The sequence below is a fragment of the Palaemon carinicauda genome, chromosome 8 (assembly GCF_036898095.1).
Source record: "Palaemon carinicauda isolate YSFRI2023 chromosome 8, ASM3689809v2, whole genome shotgun sequence".
Taxonomy (NCBI): domain Eukaryota; kingdom Metazoa; phylum Arthropoda; class Malacostraca; order Decapoda; family Palaemonidae; genus Palaemon; species Palaemon carinicauda.
Genome location: NC_090732.1, coordinates 165,849,031 through 165,854,872, shown reverse-complemented (window position 1 = coordinate 165,854,872; position 5,842 = coordinate 165,849,031). Strand labels below are relative to the sequence as shown.

At 45.8% G+C, this 5,842-nt stretch overlaps 1 long non-coding RNA gene across 1 annotated transcript in view; it reads left to right on the top strand.

The window, feature by feature from the left end:
* LOC137646108 (uncharacterized) overlaps positions 1-5,842 on the top strand; it is a 193,408-nt gene that overhangs the window by 136,819 nt on the left and 50,747 nt on the right. The gene's annotated exons all lie outside the window — the stretch shown is intronic.

Sequence of the window (5,842 nt, the reverse complement as noted above, 5' to 3'; positions counted from 1 at the left end):
AATATTTGTTTTATTATCATCATTTTAATGTTGCTGTCTAAAGTACTGTAAAAAGTAAGAAATTACATGCCGATAAACAACCCTGAATTAAAATAGAATGAACTGAAATAACTGAAGGAAACACCAAAGCAGATTCTCAAAGCAAAATCTTTTTACACCTGATAAAAGGCATTGGCCATGAATTATTTACTTATGTTCACCTTCTACCAGGGTATTAGAAGCGGCAGCTCTTATACTATGTCTGCTAAAATCTATAAACGATAAGATTCTTTCAAGTGTTTTACTGACAGTTTTTACCCAAAACCTATGAAGTTTACTTGGGTAAGCTGGAAAGGAAACACAAACCAATAAGCTACAAAATATAGAGAAAATATTTTAGGTATAAGTTTTGTCTTAAGGATCTAAAGTATGAAATACAAAGTTAATAGTAGCGTATTTGTGAAATAAGCTAAAATCACTATTGTGATATAGAACATGTTTTCCTTTTCACAAATGTATATACTGTACATGGGTGAGGTAACACCTTCATTATTATTATTATTATTATTATTATTATTATTATTATTATTATTATTATTATTATTATTATTACTTGCTAAGCTATAGTTGGAAAAGTAGGATGCTATAAGCCCAAGGGCTCCAACAGGGAAAATAGCCCAATGAAGAAAGGAAATAGGGAAATGGAGTTTTTATGATAAAACAAAGTTTTATGAATACTTACCTGGCAGTTATATTTATATAGCTTAGTCTCTGACGTCCCGGCAGAATTTTTCAAAAATCGCAGCAACCGCCGTGTGGTGGTTGTGCGGTTAGGTGGTTAACAACCCTTACAGGGTGGTACTTGGAATCATTCCTGTTTTCTGTTCCTCAGATCATCTTTGCCCGACCTGTCTCCTGAGGGGAGGTGGGTGGGCCTTAAAATATATATATATAACTGCCAGGTAAGTATTCATAAAAATGTTTTATCATAAAAACTCCATTTTTATGAATAGAACTTACCTGGCAGTTTTATATATATATATAGCTGATTCACACATTTGGAGGAGGGTGACAGACAGAGTAAACATCGTTGGGGAAACAACAAAAGTTGTAGGAGAAAAAACACCTGGATTCCTTACCTGCTAAGGTAGCCGACTTCAAAGGTTCCTGCCTCTTGAGTCACTTTCCCTTAGGAGTGTCAGCCAGGAGTAGACCTGTCATGCTGAAAACAGCTCAATCGAGTCTGTCAAACGGGGTGAGACCAACAACTTGACTAGACTTCAGAACTACCTTCGCCCCTTATATTATAAACTGCAACCTTACTAAAACTAACCACCTAACCTTGACTGAGGGTACTGTACCACAAGTCAACGTCCTCAGACAACCGTAAAAACACCGACCCACACACAGGTATACAAAAGCTAAGGTTGAGGGGAGGTAGTAACTCCTTTGCCTAATACAGAAGCTGTACCTACGTATGGGCCCAAGGTGTAACACCTTTCATAATCCACTCTTACCTCTCTGAGGTAATGAGAGGCGAACACAGAATTGCTTCTCCAAAACGTTGCATCCATAATTTGCCCAACTGACATATTCTTACGATATGCCAGTGAAGTAGCAATAGCTCTCACTTCGTGAGCCCATACTTTCAAAAGGCCAAAGTACTCTTCCTCACACAAGAGGTGAGCTTCTCTTATAGTCTCCCTCAGGAAAAATGACAATGCATTCTTTGAAAGGGGTTTTTGCAGATCTTTCACTGAGCACCATAAGGAGTTAGATGCGCCTCTAACATTGTTAGTGTGAGATAAATAAGCTCTAAGGGCTCTAACTGGACAGAGGAGCCTCTACTGCTCTTGATCCACTAGATTAGTGAGGTTAGGGACCTCAAAAGTCGTCGGCCAGGGTTTTGATGGGTTCTCGTGCTTGGCGAGGAAGTCAATCCTTAAAGCACATACCGCTCCATTCTGATTGAAGCCCACTTGTTTCTCAATAGGATGAACCTCACTGACCCTTTTAGCTGTGGCCAGAGCCATCAGGAAGAGGGTTTTCTTCGTCGCATCTCTAAGAGAAGCTTGCGAGATGGGTTCGAACTTCTCGGTTCATAGAAACTTCAAAACCACATCCAGATTCCAAGATGGGGGCATTAACTAAGCCTGCTTAGTTGTCTCAAAAGACTTCACGAGGTCTTGCAAGTCTTTATTCTGAGACAAATCTAAGCCTCTATGCCTACAGACAGCTGAGAGCATACTCCTATACCCTTTAATCGTGGATACGGCCAGTTTAGCATCCTGTCAGAGGGATAACAAAAAATCCGCAATTTGACTCACAGAGGTAGTGGTTGAGGAAACTTTGTGCTGCCTACACCAAGCTCTAAAAGTTTCCCACTTAGATTGGTAGACCCTTTGAGAAGAGACCCTCCTCGCTCTGGCGATAGCTTTTGCAGCTTGCGCAGAAAAACCTCTCGCTCTGACAAGCTTCTCGATAGTCTGAATGCAGTCAGTTTGAGAGCGAGGGGGTTTTGATGATACCTCTCGAAGTGGGGTTGTTTGAGAAGCTTTGGACTTGCAGGAAGACTTCTTGGAAAGTCCACCAACATGTCAACCACTTCTGTGAACCATTCTCTTGTTGGCCAGAATGGAGCTACCAAAATCATTCGTCCTGATTCGAGGAGAGCGAATTTCCTAACGACTAGATTGATGATCTTGAACGGGGGGAACACGTGTGTCCATCCCCGTCTAATCCATCAAAAAGGCGTCTACCGCTATTGCCTCCTTGTCTGGGACTAGGGATCAGTAGTTGGGGATCCTTTTGTTCTGGTTGGAGGCGAAAAGGTCTATTAAAGGTCTCCCCCATAACTTCCCCAGACTCTGACAGACCTGCTGGTTGAGGGTCCATTCTGTGAGAAGAATTTGCCCTTTCCTGCTGAGCATGTCTGCTCTTACATTCCTCTGTCCCTGTACAAATCTTGTTAACAGCTCTATCTCGTTTTCCTTCGACCATAGAAGGAGCTCCCTTGCTGTTTCGAACAGAGACAGAGAGCGAGTTCCCCCTTGCTTCCTAATGTAAGCTAGAGCCGTAGTGTTGTCCGAGTTGACCTCCACTATCCTTCCTGACACTGAGTCTTTGAAGGCCTTTAGTACTAACAGAATGGCCATCTACTCTTTTCTGTTGATGTGCCATCCGGTCTGACTCTTTTCCCAAGAGCCTGAGATCTCTTTGCTTCCTAGTGTTGCTCCCCATCCTGACTCCGACGCATCTGAGAACAACACTAGGTCTGGGTTCTTCTTGTACAGGGAGATCCCTTCTCCTAACAAAGCTGGATCCACCCACCAAATCAGATGATCCTTGACTTCTGCTGGAATGGGGAAGAAAAAGGAGTCTTCCTGTGTCTTCCTGTTCCACACCTTTGATAGGAAGTGTTGAAGAGGTCTGAGGTGCAGTCTCCCCAAAGAGACAAACTGTTCGAGCGAGGATAGAGTTCCCAGTAACTCATCCACTCCCTTGCTGAGCACTTCTGTCTCTTCAAGAATTCTCGAACCTTCTCGAGGCACTTGGTCTGCCTCTCCTGGGAGGGAGAAACCCGAAAATAAACTAAATTCAGAACTATACCCAAATAAAGAATAGTCTGATTCGGCTCGGTCTGAGATTTCTTCCTGTTGATGATGAGACCCAGTTCTTGAGCCATCATGAAAGTCTTTTGTAGGTCCTCCAGACATTTTTCTCTCGACTGCGATCGTATCAACCAGTCATCCAGATAAAAGAATACCCTTATCCCCTCGATGAAGCCAGCCTGCCACGTTCGCCATTACTCTGGTGAAGACTTGAGGAGCAGTGCTGAGACCGAAGCAAAGTGCCTTGAACTGGAAGCACTTGCCCTGGATCATAAATCTCAGGTATTTCCTTGAAGTCGGATGGATGGGGACATGAAAATAAGCGTCCTGTAAATCGAGAGACACCATCCAGTCCCCTGGACGTACTGCTGCCAGCACAGACTGAGTCGTCTCCATGGTAAATTTCGTTTTTTCCACGAAGACGTTCAGCAAACTGACATCCAGAACGGGTCTCCATCCACCCGAGTTTTTGGGTACCAGAAACAGGCGATTGTAGAAGCCTGGGGAGGATAGCTCCAGAACTGGTTCTATCGCTCCCTTGTCCAGCATCTGGTCGACCAGATCCAGAAGGGCCTTTTGTTTCACTGCATCTGAGTACTGAGCCATTAAGGCTAGAGGAGTATTTGAAAGAGGCTTCTTCAAAAGGGGGATCTTGTATCCTTCCTAGATGACCGAGAGGGACCAGGTGTCCGCCCTTCTTTTCTTCCAAGCCTGCCAAAAAAGTGACAGTCTTGCTCCTATCGTTGTTTGGAGGACTTGCACTTCATTTCTTGGAGAGGGATCTAAACGAACCTCTATTCGTCCTTCCGCCCGTCTCCTGCCTTCTTCCTCTGAAGTCTGATCTCGAAGGAGCCCTACCTCAAAAGGGCTGTTGGAATTTTCTCTCCTCTCTCTTCAGAGACGAAGTAGTGACTGGCAAAGGTTTTCGAGCCGAGCGCAATAGGTGGTCTTGAGCGGCCTTTTGCGCAAGAGAAAGGGTAATATCTCTGACAAGGGACTCAGGAAAGAGATGTTCTGAAAGGGGGGCGTAAAGGAGTTCAGACTTCTGCGCAACAGTCACAGATCTAGAAGCAAAAGAACATAACAGGGCCCTTTTCTTCAAAACTCCTGCCAAAAAAAAGGGAAGCCAACTCATTAGATCCATCCCTAAGAGCTTTGTCCATGCATAACATAATACTAGTCAGGTCTTGTGTTCCCTCCATTTGTTCTGTTTTCCTGGCCAGAGTCCCTAGAGACCAGTCCAAAAAACTAAAAACTTCAAAAGCTCGGAAAATCCCTTTGACGAGGTGATCAAGCTCAGACTTTGACCACATAACCTTAGCCGAGTTAAGGGCATGCCTTCTAGCAGAGTCCACAATACCAGAGAAGTCACCCTGGGAGGAGGCAGGAACTCCCAGACCCAGAGGTTCTCCAGTCTCGTACCACATGCCCGCCTTCGAAGCAAGTCGAGCTGGTGGAAAAGAGAAGGTGGTCTTAACCGCTTGTCTATGCTCCTTCATCCATTCGTCCACTTTAGCCAGAGCCTTCTTAGCAGAAATAGAGAGCTTCATCTTGATGAAGGCCGACTGTGTTTTGGCCTTCTTCCTGCTAAACTGTGATTGAGGAGAACGAGGGGCAGAAGGTTGAAACTCCTCCCCATACAGCTCCAGAAGGGAGCAAGAGAGAACCTTATAATCGCCAGCCGCGTCCGCAGGCTTGTCTTCATCCTCTGAGACATCCTCAAGATCCTGTCCCACCTCTACTACAGCTTTCGTTCGGGTAGAAGGTTCACCTGAATCCGAAAGAGGCAAATCGTAGGATGTGTCCTGTAGAAGAGGGCTGCAAGCATCCTGACACCGAGAACCGCGTGCGTCCTGGCGCCGCGCGCTGGTATCGTCCTGGCGGAAAGCGTCCTGGCACCGAGCGCTAGAAGAGTCCTTGAGGCGGTAGGCGGATGCGTCCTGGCGCCGAGAGTAGGAAGCGTCCTTGCGCCGAGAGCTGCAATCGTCCTGGCGACGAAAAGCGGCATCGTCCTGGAGAAGCAGGCTGGAATCGTTCTGGCGCCGAAAGCGAGAGACGGAATCGTCCTGACGTCGAGTATTGCCAGGGTCCTGGAGGTGAGCAGATGAGGAAGAAGCGCGGTACCTCGCCTTTGACGAATCGCGCAGAGGTTCCCTTGGAGAGGAACTCCGTTCCCTCTTAGAAGCTGATTTCTTGACTGGTAACGAGTCATCCTTACGTCTGTCCGACTGGGAGGGAGGGCGGTTAAAAGC